The sequence below is a fragment of the Oncorhynchus masou genome, chromosome 10, assembly GCF_036934945.1.
Source record: "Oncorhynchus masou masou isolate Uvic2021 chromosome 10, UVic_Omas_1.1, whole genome shotgun sequence".
NCBI lineage: Eukaryota > Metazoa > Chordata > Actinopteri > Salmoniformes > Salmonidae > Oncorhynchus > Oncorhynchus masou.
In genome coordinates this window covers 48,230,347-48,247,846 of record NC_088221.1, presented here as the reverse complement: position 1 = coordinate 48,247,846, position 17,500 = coordinate 48,230,347, and the positions used below count along the sequence as shown (strand labels likewise).

At 43.9% G+C, this 17,500-nt stretch overlaps 2 pseudogenes; one reads left to right on the top strand and one right to left on the bottom strand.

Moving 5' to 3' along the window:
- Window positions 1-17,497, top strand: part of LOC135547771 (transient receptor potential cation channel subfamily M member 2-like) — a 52,611-nt pseudogene extending 35,114 nt beyond the window's left edge.
- LOC135547713 (protein FAM124A-like) overlaps window positions 1-17,500 on the bottom strand; it is a 622,546-nt pseudogene that overhangs the window by 396,020 nt on the left and 209,026 nt on the right.

Genomic DNA, 17,500 nt, shown 5'->3' with positions numbered 1-17,500 from the left:
GGCTCTTCTGCTGAGTCACAGAGAAACATTACTAATGCTGAGTACCACAGAATAACAGGCTCTTCTGCTGAGTCACAGAGAAACATTACTAATGCTGAGTACCACAGAATAACAGGCTCTTCTGCTGAGTCACAGAGTAACATTACTAATGCTGAGTACCACAGAATAACAGGCTCTTCTGCTGAGTCACAGAGAAACATTACTAATGCTGAGTACCACAGAATAACATGCTCTTCTGCTGAGTCACAGAGAAACATTACTAATGCTGAGTACCACAGAATAACAGGCTCTTCTGCTGAGTCACAGAGTAACATTACTAATGCTGAGTACCACAGAATAACATGCTCTTCTGCTGAGTCACAGAGAAACATTACTAATGCTGAGTACCACAGAATAACAGGCTCTTCTGCTGAGTCACAGAGAAACATCACTAATGCTGAGTACCACAGAATAACAGGCTCTTCTGCTGAGTCACAGAGAAACATTACTAATGCTGAGTACCACAGAATAACAGGCTCTTCTGCTGAGTCACAGAGAAACATCACTAATGCTGAGTACCACAGAATAACAGGCTCTTCTGCTGAGTCACAGAGTAACATTACTAATGCTGAGTACCACAGAATAACAGGCTCTTCTGCTGAGTCACAGAGAAACATCACTAATGCTGAGTACCACAGAATAACAGGCTCTTCTGCTGAGTCACAGAGAAACATTACTAATGCTGAGTACCACAGAATAACAGGCTCTTCTGCTGAGTCACAGAGAAACATTACTAATGCTGAGTACCACAGAATAACAGGCTCTTCTGCTGAGTCACAGAGTAACATTACTAATGCTGAGTACCACAGAATAACAGGCTCTTCTGCTGAGTCACAGAGAAACATTACTAATGCTGAGTACCACAGAATAACATGCTCTTCTGCTGAGTCACAGAGAAACATTACTAATGCTGAGTACCACAGAATAACAGGCTCTTCTGCTGAGTCACAGAGTAACATTACTAATGCTGAGTACCACAGAATAACATGCTCTTCTGCTGAGTCACAGAGAAACATTACTAATGCTGAGTACCACAGAATAACAGGCTCTTCTGCTGAGTCACAGAGAAACATCACTAATGCTGAGTACCACAGAATAACAGGCTCTTCTGCTGAGTCACAGAGAAACATTACTAATGCTGAGTACCACAGAATAACAGGCTCTTCTGCTGAGTCACAGAGAAACATCACTAATGCTGAGTACCACAGAATAACAGGCTCTTCTGCTGAGTCACAGAGTAACATTACTAATGCTGAGTACCACAGAATAACAGGCTCTTCTGCTGAGTCACAGAGAAACATCACTAATGCTGAGTACCACAGAATAACAGGCTCTTCTGCTGAGTCACAGAGAAACATTACTAATGCTGAGTACCACAGAATAACAGGCTCTTCTGCTGAGTCACAGAGAAACATTACTAATGCTGAGTACCACAGAATAACAGGCTCTTCTGCTGAGTCACAGAGTAACATTACTAATGCTGAGTACCACAGAATAACAGGCTCTTCTGCTGAGTCACAGAGTAACATTACTAATGCTGAGTACCACAGAATAACAGGCTCTTCTGCTGAGTCACAGAGTAACTAATGCTGAGTACATTAGCAGCACTTTGTCCGCTTGGTTTCCAGACAGTGTGTTAATGTTCTTGACACTTCCTGAAGTAGATGATTGGGTTTAGGATGTCTCTCAGACTGAGACGTTCTGTAAATAGTCTCATTCGTCGCCATCTAGAAGAATCTGAGTGCCTCATCTGGACATTCTGATGCATCACGGTGTCACATATTACCAGACTAATGCAGGCTGTCTCATATTACGCTCTAAGCATTCGCATTACGGCTAAATTATGCAGAGTAAGTCATTTTCTAAATTCCACATTGGAAGAATGGTTTCCATATCAGTTTTGAACTGCACACGCAACCTGATCAGCACCTGGTTGCCTTGGTTATAAGGTCTAGACTTCCGGGAAACACCACAGCCCTAGTTCTAATCCAGGTTTATCTCTCTCTCTTCTCCTCTTCCCCTCCCAGCCAACAGGAGCAGTGAGTCTGTTGGGATGGAGCGCTGGGAGAGACAACTGGAGCTAGCCGTAGCCTGGAACAGAGTGGACATCGCTAAGACTGACATCTTCACTGAGGATAGCCAGTGGAAGGTAGGTTCGGCTAACTGTCAATCAGAGCCGTGTGTAAAAGAGGCTCTGAGGCTCTTCCAAGCCCTTTCGGGAGTTACTGCAATGAGAGAAGGTCATAACTATATAATTGAATACCACGAAAGTGGGGAATAATTTGATCAAAATTAAAAAAAAACATTAGATACACAGTTTTTATGCGAATGAAGTCATACTGTATAAAAACAAAATCACGACAGCTGTGATGGAAACAGGAAGTTTCGGTACAATTGTATAAATATGTTCATTTGACATGTTGGGATCTTTTTGTGTCAGTAAAATTAATAATGTGAGAAATGGAAATCCTTTATGTGCAAATGTTGATATAATAATATATATAATAATAATATATATTATATATATATCATAATATAATAACCAGCATAGGGAAGTAAAGTCACGCGATGATATGTTGTGTGGTCCTCCCACTACGACTTGTTTGGGGAAACCATACAGTTTATTAAGCTACAGATGAAATAACTGATGAACTTCACTGGGTGGTGAAAGAGCACAGTGATGGGCTTGATGAACTTCACAGGGTGGTGATAGTGCACAGTGATGGGCTTGATGAACTTCACAGGGTGGTGATAGTGCACAGTGATGGGCTTGATGAACTTCACAGGGTGGTGATAGTGCACAGTGATGGGCTTGATGAACTTCACAGGGTGGTGATAGTGCATGGTGATGGGCTTGATGAACTTCACAGGGTGGTGATAGTGCATGGTGATGGGCTTAATGATCCAGTCCTTTCTAATGAATATCAAGGGTCTTATTCTGGTGACATGACAATTGACGCTTGCCGTTTGACAAATACCAATATTCTTATCAATAATCATGTTGTCATGTATACTAGCCTACCTGCAGAGCCTACCTGCATGGTCTACCTGTACAGCCTACCTGCATGGTCTACCAGCACAGCTTAGCAGCACAGCCTACCTGCACAGCCTACCTGCATAGTCTACCTGCATAGTCTACCAGCACAGGCTACCTGCACAGTCTACCTGCATAGTCGACCTGCATAGTCTACCTGCATAGTCTACCAACACAGTCTACCTGCATAGTCGACCTGCATAGTCTACCTGCATAGTCTACCAACATTGTCTACCTGCATAGTCTACCTGCACAGTCTAGCTGCATAGTCTACCTGAATAGTCGACCTGCATAGTCTACCTGCATAGTCTACCAACATTGTCTACCTGCATAGTCTACCTGCACAGTCTAGCTGCATAGTCTACCTGAATAGTCTACCAGCACAGGCTACCTGCACAGTCTACCTGCATAGTCTACCAGCACAGGCTACCTGCATAGTCGACCTGCATAGTCTACCAGCACAGTCTACCTGCATAGTCGACCTGCATAGTCTACCTGCATAGTCTACCAACATTGTCTACCTGCATAGTCTACCTGCACAGTCTAGCTGCATAGTCTACCTGAATAGTCTACCTGCATAGTCTACCAGCACAGGCTACCTGCACAGCCTACCTGCATAGTCTACCAGCACAGGCTACCTGCACAGTCTACCTGCATAGTCTACCAGCACAGGCTACCTGCATAGTCTACCTGCATAGTCTACCTGCATAGTCTACCAACATTGTCTACCTGCATAGTCTACCTGCATAGTCTACCAACATTGTCTACCTGCATAGTCTACCTGCACAGTCTAGCTGCATAGTCTACCTGAATAGTCTACCAACATTGTCTACCTGCATAGTCTACCTGCATAGTCTACCAACATTGTCTACCTGCATAGTCTACCTGCATAGTCTACCAACATTGTCTACCTGCATAGTCTACCTGCACAGTCTAGCTGCATAGTCTACCTGAATAGTCTACCTGCATAGTCTACCAACATTGTCTACCTGCATAGTCTACCTGCACAGTCTAGCTGCATAGTCTACCTGAATAGTCTACCTGCATAGTCTACCAGCACAGTCTACCTGCATTGTCTACCAGCACAGTCTACCTGCATTGTCTACCAGCACAGTCTACCAGCTGTATCTGCCAGCTGTTGGCTAGAGCGTAAGAACTAAAACCAGAGTAGGCACATTTGCTGTTTAATGCAACAGTTTTTGTGACAAAACTATTGGTAGATTTTAAAATGCGATGGAAACTCCTTTAGATTTATATCCGGTACATGAAAAACTTCAGAGGAAAAAAACATTTTGTGTGCACTATGTCATCACGCACAGACTTTTATCAGCAACAACTCTGTTTGATAGAAACACAGCACATATTTTCTTAATGTGGATTTTACAATATTCACATGGAAATCAGTCGCCAATTGAATGGAAAATCACATCAAATTCATCACATGCATCGAATACAACAGGTGAAATGTTTACTTACAAGCGCTTAACCAGCAATACAGTTTTAAGAAAATACCTAAAAAAGTAAGAGATAAGATTAACAAATAATTAAAGAGCAGCAGTAAATAACAATAGTGGGGCTGTATACAGGGGGTACCGGTACAGAGTCTATGTGGAGGCTATATACAGGGTTACCAGTACAGAGTCAATGTGGAGGCTATATACAGGGGGTACCGGTACAGAGTCAATGTGGAGGCTATATACAGGGGGTACCGGTACAGAGTCAATGTGGAGGCTATATACAGGGGTTACCGGTACAAAGTCAATGTGGAGGCTATATACAGGGTATTACGGTAGAGAGTCAAAGTGGAGACTATATACAGGGTGTTACGGTACAGAGTCAATGTGGAGGCTATATACAAGGGGTACCGGTACAGAGTCAATGTGGAGGCTATATACATACAGGGGGTACCGGTACAGAGTCAATGTGGAGGCTATATACAGGGGGTACTGGTACAGAGTCAACGTGGAGGCTATATACAGGGGGTACCGGTACAGAGTCAATGTGGAGGCTATATACAGAGGGTACCGGTACAGAGTCAACGTGGAGGCTATATACAGGGGGTACCGGTACAGAGTCAATGTGGAGGCTATATACAGGGGGTACCGGTACAGAGTCAACGTGGAGGCTTTATACAGGGGGTACCGGTACAGAGTCAACGTGGAGGCTTTATACAGGGGGTACCGGTACAGAGTCAATGTGGAGGCTATATACAGGGTGTTACGGTACAGAGTCAATGTGGAGGCTATATACAGGGGGTACTGGTACAGAGTCAATGTGGAGGCTATATACAGGGGGTACCGGTACAGAGTCAATGTGGAGGCTATATACAGGGGGTACTGGTACAGAGTCAATGTGGAGGCTATATACAGGGGGTACCGGTACAGAGTCAATGTGGAGGCTATATACAGGGGGTACAGAGTCAATGTGGAGAATATATACAGGGGGAACCGGTACAGAGTCAATGTGGAGGCTATATACAGAGGGTACCGGTACAGAGTCAATGTGGAGGCTATATACAGGGGGTACCGGTACAGAGTCAATGTGGAGGCTATAGACAGGGTGTTACGGTACAGAGTCAATGTGGAGGCTATATACAGGGGGTACAGAGTCAAAGTGGAGGCTATATACAGGGGGTAGCGGTACCGAGTCAATGTGGAGGCTATATACATGAGTTACCGGTACAGAGTCAATGTGGAGGCTATATACAGGGGGTACTGGTACAGTGAAATACAGGGGGTACCAGTACAGAGTCAATGTGGAGGCTATATACAGGGGGTACCGATACAGAGTTAATGTGGAGGCTATATACAGGGGGTACCAGCACAGAGTCAATGGTAATATACAAAATGTAATATTTTAATAGGTAATTCCAAGATTACAGTATTAATATCATGTTGAAGAAATCACTCTTCTCCTGTCCAGTCCAGTGACCTGCATCAGGCCATGTTCTCAGCCCTGCTGGGCCACAAGCCACAATTTGTCCGGCTGCTCCTGGAGAACGGAGTGTGTCTGAGAGAGTTCCTGGGGGACCAGACCACTCTGTGTGACCTCTACACCCAGCTGCCCACTTCCTGCTTCTTCCTACGCCGTCTAGCCAAGCGCATCCAGACCGAGAAGAGTAGACGTAGTCAGACCCTGAGTCCTCGGGGTGCTGCAGGGAGGACCATCTCTCTCAGTCACGTCTCGGATGAGATACGCCACCTACTGGGCAGTTTCACCCAGCCCCTCTACCCCCTGCCTGGCCTGCACTCCACCAGGTACCCAAAGGAGCCCAAGGAGGATGTCGCTGTCACAGTGAGTATCAAACTGTGTCAGACAGCATCGCCATGGTGACAGAAGCAGTGGATCTGGTGTGGGGTCATAATATCGTGGCCAGTTATTTAGCTGCCAGCTAGATATACCTTATAGAGACTATATGTCTATGGTTTCTGTAGCAGCTAGCTAGATATACCTTATAGAGACTATATGTCTATGGTTTCTGTAGCAGCTAGCTAGCTAGCTAGATATACCTTATAGAGACTATATGTCTATGGTTTCTGTAGCAGCTAGCTATATATACCTTATAGAGACTATATATATATATATATACCTTATATATACCTTATAGAGACTATATATATATATATATATATATATATATATATATATATATATATATATATACCTTATAGAGACTATATATATATATATATATATATATATATATATATATATATATATATATATAGAGAGAGAGAGAGAGACTATATGTGACCCGTTTAGAAAACTAGGCGTATGTCGCAAGTAATGACTTCACAAGAGATCCATTTGAATGTTTTTTAAATTTATATTTTATCAAAATGCGTTTTTTGGCAGAAATGCCTTCTGGAACATATGAACTTTCATGTGCCTTAATATCAAAGTTGTATGCCATCTGTAAATACGAATACATTTGTTAACGAGCCTTGTTGGTTAAGCCACAGAAAAAGACAACAACGTTCTCACTAGCCATGATTGGCTGAGATTATGAGTGTGCTGGACATGCCGAGAGAAGTTCGGATTGATCTGCCATACAGAAGGCTTCTGTCTATTTGAGCTAGTCAGTCTGTATTGGTAATCCTGTCAAACGTGGCTTTAAAAAAAATACATTGTGTAGTGGAGCTGTATAAGTGTTGTTCTCCACTTTCTGGAGGATCAAGTTTTTAAATCAGTGGAATTAGATTATGATAGCTGAAGATATGGAGGAAACACCTGTCTCTGGATTACATCTTCAAACTAAGTACAACCATGGCATGGCATCCATGACAGGAGACGCGTCCATCATGCACGATGATGTATAAAGGTAAAATCGTCTAGCGTTAGCTAGTTACATTTTCAGATATTACACGTTTATAATTTTGACAAAGTGATTTCATTTCAAGCTAAATTGTGCTGGTAGCTGGCTGGCTCCCTAGCTAACGTTGTGTATGATGTTATTTTTCGTATCCCAGAACCGGTTGCTTTGCTAGTTAGAGCCTAATGTTAGCTAGCTAACATTGAACCTGGTTGGTTAGTTCTCAGCAGATTCATATAAGATAGTAACGACATGATTTGGCACTATGTTCATTGTTGTTTAACTAGCTAACGTTAACTGGCTGGCTCATTAGCTAACGTTACGTGACGTGTGTGATCTTACACGTTATTTACCTAGTTAGGCTCATTGTTTACCTAGCTAGCTAGCAACATGTTTTAACCTGGGGCGGCAGGGTAGCCTAGTGGTTAGAACTTGCAACCGAACTTGACTAGTAACCGAAAGGTTGCAAGTTCGAATCCCTGAACTGACAAGCTACAAATCTGTCGTTCTGCCCCTGAACAGGCAGTTAACCCACTGTTCCTAGGCCGTCATTGAAAATAAGAATTTGTTCTTAACTGACTTGCCAAGTAAAATAAAGGTAAAAAAAGCTAAAGTGTATTGTTAGCTAGCTAGCTAACATTAGCTGGATGGCTCCCTAGCTAACGTTGTGTATGATGTTATTATTCGTATCCTGGAGCCGTTCGCTTTGCTAGTTCGAGCCTAATGTTAGCTAGCTAACATTGAACCTGGTTGGTTAACTCCCAGCAGATTCATGCAGTGTAGTCAATACGTGATTTGGCACTATGTTCATTATTGTTTAACTAGATAACGTTAGCTGGCTGGCTCATTAGCTAATGTTACGTGACGTGTGTGATCTCACACGTTGTTTGCCTAGCTAGGTTCATTGTTTACCTAGCTAGGTAGCTACACGTCTTAAGCTAAAGTGTACAACACCAGTTAAATATGGCCGGTGTCAGTAAACATTGGCAAAAAAAGAGTAATGAAATTGTTGCCAGCAGAGCTGGTTTTCCTGTTATCCAGAGGTAAACAAATCATCGGCCAGAGCGTCGAGTGTGCCCTTCGAGAGCGAAACAAGATGGGTGGGGCTAAAGCTTAAGGGGGTTTGAACAATGCTGAATGGGTGTAGACAAAGAAGAGCTCTTCACTCGGTAACAAAACATTAAAAGGCCATTTTCTCAAAAGTGTGTTTACAAGTTGATCAACTTTCAAAGCAGAATTACTTTCCCATTGTTCATCAAACGCAGCGTATGGTATACCATTTTGTAGCTCTGAGTCTCTACTTTTATCCAATGTAAAAAAATAATAATAATTCAAAGACCGAATCCAGCTGGTGAGTCACATGTCTCTGATTTCTGTAGCTGCCGGCTAGATATACTTTATAGACTATATGTGTCTGGTTTCTATAGCTGTCCACCTAATCAAATCAAAATCAAATTAAATTGTATTGGCCACATACACATATTTAACAGATGTGATTGGTCCATACACATATTTAACAGATGTTATTGGTCCATACACATATTTAACAGATGTTATTGGTCCATACACATATTTAACAGATATGATTGGTCCATACACATATTTAACAGATGTTATTGGTCCATACACATATTTAACAGATGTGATTGGTCCATACACATATTTAACAGATGTTATTGGTCCATACACATATTTAACAGATTTGATTGGTCCATACACATATTTAACAGATGTGATTGGCCACATACACATATTTAACAGATGTTATTGGTCCATACACATATTTATCATATGTTATTGGTCACATACACATATTTAACATATGTTTTTGGTTATTAGATGTTATTGGTCAATTAAAATAACATCAAATTGATCAGAAATACAGTGTAGACATTGTTAATGTTGTAAATGACTATTGTAGCTGGAAACGGCAGATTTTTTTATGGAATATCTACATAGGTGTACAGAGGCCCATTAACAGCAACAATCACTCCATGTTGTGTAAGCTAATCCAAGGTAATCATTTTAAAAGGCTAATTGGTGAACTCTGCCGAGAAGGCCTGCATCCCGGAGTCGCCTCTTCACTGTTGACATTGAGACTGGTGTTTTGCATGAGTAGCAATGGTTGAGAGTTTTTGAGGCACCAGTAGCGCAGGCGATATTTTGATAAAACTTCTGTAGCATTTACTCAGATCTGCTTTGTTAAAGGCCCCAGCTACAATAAATACGTCCTCGGGATATACGGTTTCCAGTTTGCACAAAGCCCAGTGTGGTTCCTTGAGAGATGTCGTGGTATCGGCTTATGAGGAATATACACGGCTGTGACGTTGACCGAAGATAATTATTTCGGAATCTGTTGCGGTCAGCATTTCATGATGAGGTATTCCAGGTCAGGTGAACTAAAGGACTTGAGTTCCTGTACATTACCACAACCACACCATGAGCAGTTAATCATAAAACATACATCTCCACTTATCTTTTTCCCGGAGAGTTCTTTCTTCCTCTCCGCGCGATGTACATAGAACCTAGCTGGATATATGCACGGGGACAGTATATCTGGAATGAGCCATGATTTCATGAAACAGAGTATGTTACTAACCTAACATATCTATCTAACTAACTAACCTACCTAACTAACCTAACTAACCTAACTAACCTAACTAACCTAACTAACCAACTAACTAACTAACTAACTAACTAACTAACCCAACCTAACTAATCCAACCTAACTAACCCAACCTAACTACCTAACTAACCCAACCTAACTACCTAACTAACCCAACTAACCAACCTAACTAACTCAACTAACTAACCAACCTAACTAACTCAACTAACTAACCAACCTAACTAACTCAACTAACTAACCAACTTAACTAACCCGCCTAACCTACCTAACTAACCCACCTATCTGTTCTGTGCTAGTTGTCTACTGACCCACCTATCTGTTCTGTGCTAGTTGTCTACTGACCCACCTATCTGTTCTGTGCTAGTTGTCTACTGACCCACCTATCTGTTCTGTGCTAGTTGTCTACTGACCCACCTATCTGTTCTGTGCTAGTTGTCTACTGACCCACCTATCTGTGCTGTGCTGTCTACTGACCCACCTATCTGTTCTGTGCTGTCTACTGACCCACCTATCTGTTCTGTGCTAGCTGTCTACTGACTCACCTATCTGTTCTGTGCTAGCTGTCTACTGACCCACTTATCTGTTCTCTGCTAGCTGTCTACTGACTCACCTATCTGTTCTCTGCTAGCTGTCTACTGACTCACCTATCTGTTCTGTGCTAGCTGTCTACTGACTCACCTATCTGTTCTGTGCTAGCTGTCTACTGACCCACTTATCTGTTCTCTGCTAGCTGTCTACTGACTCACCTATCTGTTCTCTGCTAGCTGTCTACTGACCCACCTATCTGTTCTGTGCTGTCTACTGACCCACCTATCTGTTCTGTGCTGTCTACTGACCCACCTATCTGTTCTGTGCTAGCTGCCACCTAAAGAGCAGCTGGAGCTCCAGGCCTCGCCAGACCCAGACAGAGGACCAGGGAGAGATTCAGAAAGGGGAGAGGAGACTTTCAGAGACCCAGGCGGAGACCTTTTCCTCTGGGCCATCCTGCAGAACCAGAAAGAGCTGGCTGAGATCGCCTGGGAGCAGGTAGAGTAGGTTAGGAACCAGTGCAGGGCAGTCTAAATATGGAATTGACTGTCTGGTGTAGTTAGTTATCCAGTTATCCAGTTATCTAGTTATCCAGTTATCCAGTTGTCCCAAAGTATTCATTCAAGCAAAATGCTTGAACCAGACTAAATAAGAATATATGATTAGAGAAATAAATATTATTACTCTTAACATGTTTGTTCGTTGTGTGCAGTCCCGGGACTGTACGTCAGCAGCTCTGGCCGCGAGTAAAATCCTGAAGAAGCTGGCTGAGGAAGGAGCAGAAGAGGAGGATGAGGCGGAGGAGATGAGAGAACTGGCCAAACACTATGAGAGACACGCCATCGGTACAGTAGCCGACACAATAATATATACTGTCCTTATTAACTATCGGTACAGTAACCGACACACTAAGACATACTGTCCATATTAACATTTGCCCCAGTCTGAGGTCCTGAGCGCTCTGGAGCAGGTTTTCATCATGGATATCTCTGTACTTTGCTACGTTCATCTTTCCCTTGATCCTGCTAGTCTCCCAGTCCCTGATGCTGAAAAAATCCCCACAGCATGATGCTGCCACCATCATGTTTCACCGTAGGGATCGTGCCTGGTTTCCTCCGGATGTGGCATTCAAGCCAAAGAATTCTACTGTCTACCTTGGTTTCATCAGATCAGAGAATCTTGTTTCTCATGGTCTGTCATGTGCCTTCTACTGAGGAGTGGCTTCCGTTTGGCCCCTCACCCATGAATGCCTGATTGTCGGAGTGCTGCAGAGATGGTTTTTCTTCTGGAATGTTCTCCCATCTCCACAGAGGAACTCTGGAGCTCTGTCAGAGTGACCAACAGGTTCTTGGTCACCCGCCTGACCAAGGCCATTCTCCCCTGATTGCTCAGTTTGGCCGAGTGACCAGCTCTAGGAAGAGCCTTGGTGGTTTCAAACTTCTTCCATTTAAGAATGATGAAGGCAACTGTGTTCTTGGGGACCTTCAATGCTGCATAGTTTTTTTGGTACCCTTCCCCAGATCTGTGCCTTGACACAATCCTGTCTCTAAGCTCTACGGACAATTTCTTCGACCTCATGGCTTGGTCTGACATGCACTGTCAACTGTGGTACCTTACATAGATAGGTGTGTGCCTTTCTAAATAATTTCCAATCAATTGAATTTACCACTGGTGGACTCCAATCAAGTTGTAGAAACATCTCACGGATGATCAATGGAAAGAGGATGCACCTGAGCTCAATTTCGAGTCTCATAGCAAAGGGTCTAAATACTTATGTAAATAATATTTAATGTTTTAAAAATTGGCTACATTTTGAAAAACCTGTTTTCGCTTTGTCATTATGGAGTATTGTGAGTACATTTTTAGGATTATTTTTGATTGAATCAATTTTAGATTAAGGCTGTAATGTAACAACATGTGGAAAAAGTCAAGGGGTCTGAATAGTTTCTGAATTAACTGTATGAGACCTTAACCAACAATGCAGTTTTTTTAAAGTAAGAAACATTTGCAAAATAAACTAAAGGAAAAATAGTTACACAATAAAATAACAATAACAAGTAGTCAGTGGAAAGAATAAATATGAATAAAATAAGGGAGCCAATGCAAGTAACCATTCCATAACTGTTCAGCAGTCTTATGACTTGGGGGTAGAAGCTGTTATTAATTAAGGAGCCTTTTGGTCTTGGCGTTCCGGTATTGATTTCCATGCGATAGCATAATGAACAATCTATGACTTGGGTGGCTGGAGTCTTTGACAATTTTGACACCGCCTGGTATAGAGGTCCTGGATGGCAGGAAGCCCCAGTGATGTACACACTACCCTCCTGTAGCTACGGTCCAATAAGCAGTCTCCAATAACACCTGTACACACATAGTTACGCAGTGTGTGTACAGGTATATTTAATCTGTATATTTTGAACCTAGCATTTACTTTGTGCTTTGCGCCTATGGGTACACTCGCAATGGCCGCCGGTCCACCCATTATGCCATCATTAACGTGAATGGGGACGCCCATTCTATTGATTCTATTTCTATCACTGAGACATACTGTCTGTATGAACCAATGGTATAGTGCAGCACAGACACACAATACAGCACTGAGACATACTGTCTGTATTAACCGATGGTATAGTGCAGCACAGACACACAATACAGTACTGAGACATACTGTCTGTATGAACCGATGGTATAGTGCAGCACAATGTAGTGAAAATGCATGTACATAGAGAGATTTGGACAATTATTCAAACAATCAATCTTTATTTAACATTGATTCATTATTGCAATAATTGTCACGCCCTGATCTGTTTCACCTGTCCTGTTGCTTGTCTCCACCCCCTCCAGGTGTCGCCCATCTTCCCCACTTATCTTCTGGGTATTTATGTGTTTTCTGTCTGTCTGTGCCAATTCGTCTTGCTTGTTCAAGTCAACCAGCGTTTTCTCAGCTCCTGTTTTTCCCCAGTTTTCTTGTCCTCCTGGTTTTGACCCTTGCCTGTCCTGACTCTGAGCCCGCCTGCCTGACCACTCTGCTCCTGACCCTGCCTGCCATCCTGTACCTTTGCCGCACTCTGGATTATCGACCCCTGCCTGTCTTGACCTGTCGTTTGCATGCCCTTGTTGTTGCAATAAACATTGTTACTTCAACACAGTCTGCACTTGGGTCTCACCTGAAACCTGATAGTACGAACTGGCCATGACTGACACAGCAGACTTGGACCAGCTCCGCATTGCCATCTCTTCCTAAGGAGCCATCAATAATAGACACGAGGAGTTGCTTCACTGTTAATGGAAGGGTTCAGGCCGAACGTCATGACCTTACATCGGACGCATTGCGGAACCAATTCCATGGGTTGCCTGCCAGGCAGACTCCCAGTAACCCGGCTGATAGCAACGTCGTCATCCCGGTTTCCCGGGACCCTCTTACTTCCCCCGGAGCACTACGATGGAGATTCCAAAACCTGCTGGGCCTTTCTCTCCCAGTGCCCACTTTGTTTCGAGCTGCAGCCTTCTTCATTCCCCTTGGACTGCTCGAAGATAGTGTACATTATTACGCTGATGTCCGGGAGGGCACTCGTCTGGTGGTGTGGGAGCAACAATCCGCCGTCTGCCTCTGTCTGGAAGTATTCGTGGCGGAGGTGAGTTAAGTTTGAGACTCCAGTGTCCGGGAGAGAGGCTGCCCAGAAGTTACTCCAGCTTCGGCAGGACTCCCTCAAGCAGACTATGCGGTGGAGTTCCGCACGCTAGCAGAGGAGGAACATGGAACCTGTTCGACACAGAAGCGTTGTTTTGATTATCGGATCGGGTAAAGGATGAGCTGGCAGCCCGAGAACTACCGACAGATCTCAACTCACTCATCGCTTTAACCATCCAGATCGATGGTCGGCTACGGGAACGTAGGAGAAGAGATCAGATTGCGGTTCCAATCCCTCAATCAGGGATCCCACCTTGCATCTGATGAAGTCCTTGTCGTCTATGTCCCCAAGATGATTCGACCTTACCCGAGTCCCTCCAAGAGCCTCCGGAGACTCCCGATTTCCCTCTTCCCGAGCCGATGCAGCTCGACAGGGCTAGGCTGTCTTCAGCCGAACACATAAGCAGACTTGAGACCCAGAATTGTCTGTATTGCGCTACTGTTGGTCATTATGTGTCTACCTGTCCCTTCAAGAGACCCAGCTCATTCGTTGGAGTGAGTACTCTGGTGGGTCTTAAAAAAAATGTTCATCCCCCTTGCTCGCTGCCCTCTCTGTGCCAACCTGTGGTGGGACGACCAGTCAAAGTCTCTCCAGATACTCATCGACTCAGGGGCCGACGCGAGTCTCATGGACGTTACCCTGGCGTCCGAGCTGGGAATCCACACTCAACCCCTCTCCATTCCCATGGGTTTTTAGAGCACTGGACAGGTGCTCTATAGGCTTGGTCACCCACCAGACCACCCCCGTCGGGGAACCACAGCGAGAAGATCCAATTCAAAATCAAATTCAAATGTATTTAGTTATATAGCCCTTCTTACATCAGTTGATATATCAAAGTGCTGTACAAAAACCCAGCCTAAAACCCAAAACAGCAAGCAATGCAGGTGTAGAAGCACGGTGGCTAGGAAAAACTCCCTAGAAAGGCCAAAACCTAGGATGAAACCTAGAGAGGAACCAGGCAATGAGTGGTGGCCAGTCCTCTTCAGGCTGTGCCGGGTGGAGATTATAACAGAACATGGTCAAGATGTTCAAATGTTCATAAATGACCTGCATGGTCAAATAATAGTAATCACAGTGAACAGGTCAGGGTTCCATAGCCGCAGGCAGAACAGTTGAAACTGGAGCAGCAGCATGGCCAGGTGGACAAGGAGTCATCATGCCAGGTAGTCCTGAGGCATGGTCCTAGGGCTCAGGTCCTCCGAAAGAGAGAAAGAGAATTAGAGAGAGCATACTAGAGCATACATAGAGGAACAATGAGTTTTGTTCTACTCCTCCACGCTCTCTCTATCTCAGTTAGACCCACCACATCTTTCCTATGGAAGGCAGTCTTTAGGCTTTATCATCAAGTCAACTGTCAGTTCAAGCCCCAGAGGCCCAACTCAGTCCCATAGACACAGATGAGAGAGTACTCATCATACCTATTCTATGCATAAACAGTTTTAAACAATGTTGTAATTTTTCTACCACAATCCCCCATTTTGAGACTTCTCTCAACTTAAAAGAAAATTACAAGCTTTAATAAGACATTAAAATATTGTTAAGAAATTCTCAGCAATCTAAGTCAGAGTACATTTTTCATCAGTACGAAACAAATCATGTTGAAACTGAGCATACTCCCATTGGTTAGCATGGTGGACACAGCCATTTCCATCCCTATAGCTAGCAACATCTGTCAAAACTAATATTAGCATATCTTGTTGGATAAATCCAGGTCGTGACTCCAGGTTTAATAAGATTTATTCCGTTTAGTGCCTAATGAACATGACCCAGGACAAGCATCATGATCTCATTATTTATAAGGCAATGCCCATGGACTCTATGTTCCATTAGCATAAACTTGCTACAGTTCCTGAGTATTATCATTATCATCAAAAATTGCAATTTGGATATAGGTCAGTTTCACTCTCAGGATCAGAGTTCACCCTCTTCATTCACCAGGACATGCTGAGTAAAATTCTTTACCCATGTCACCATTAGCATAACAACAATCAAAACAATCAATCCATAATACATTAATTGTTCCACTCATGTAGTTATTAAGGTAATTCCTTAAGGTAAATTCTGAAGGGTTTTATGCAACTGGGCCCTGCACCGAAATATAAATTGTACCGGCACCAAAAATGAGTACTGACATCTATTTCAGTCCAAGTCAAGCACTGGAAATTAATGAGCAGACTTTATTTTACAAATTATTCTCCCGTCTGTCAGTCCTGTTATCTTGTGGTGAGACTGAGTGACCAAGTCCTGTCTCTCTTAGGTGTGTTCCATGAGTGGTCTTGTCCTGTCTGTCAGGTGTGTTCAGTGTATGTCCTGTGTGCGTGTGTGTTGTCTCAGGTGTGTTCAATGAGTGCCACTGCTGTGATGAGGAGCGTGCCCAGAGGCTGCTAATCCGGATCTCTTCATCCTGGGGTCAAACCACTTGTCTGAGGCTGGCTCTGGAGGCTGATGACAAGAGCTTTGTTGCTCACTCTGGGGTTCAGGTAGGTCAAAGGTCATTCTGGGGTTCAGGTAACTCCAGTTATATTATCACTAGCCTTTTGAATTGTATTTAATAAATCACACTTCTCGCAAATATTTTCCTTACACTTCCTTTGGTCTTGTGAGATCTAGTGGAGTAGTAGTGGATTAAACGGTTTCTAAAGCAGGTGTTCCCTTATGCGTATTGTGTAGCACTGTTTCTGTGATTGGTCCTGAGTCGTCTGTTCTGTCTCCTCCAGGCTCTCCTGATCCAGAACTGGTTCTGAGTCATCTGATCTGTCTCCCCCAGGCTCTCCTCGTCCCGAGTTGTCTGTGCTGTCTCCCCCAGGCTCTCCTCGTCCCGAGTTGTCTGTGCTGTCTCCCCCAGGCTCTCCTGATCCAGAACTGGTTCTGAGTCATCTGTTCTGTCTCCCCCAGGCTCTCCTGATCCAGAACTGGTTCTGAGTCATCTGTTCTGTCTCCCCCAGGCTCTCCTGATCCAGAACTGGTTCTGAGTCATCTGTTCTGTCTCCCCCAGGCTCTCCTGATCCAGAACTGGTCCTGAGTCGTCTGCTCTGCCTCCCCCAAAACCTCAGGTTCTCCTGATCCAGAACTGATCCAGAATCAGGCTCTCATGATCCAGAACTGGTCCCGAGTCATCTGTTCTGTCTCCCCCAGGCACTCCTGACCCAGATCTGGTCCTGAGACTTCCGTTCTGTTTCCCCCAGGCTCTCCTGACCCAGATCTGGTGTGGGGAGCTGGCGGCGGACAATCCTCTGTGGAGGGTGCTGCTATGTATGCTGTTCTTCCCT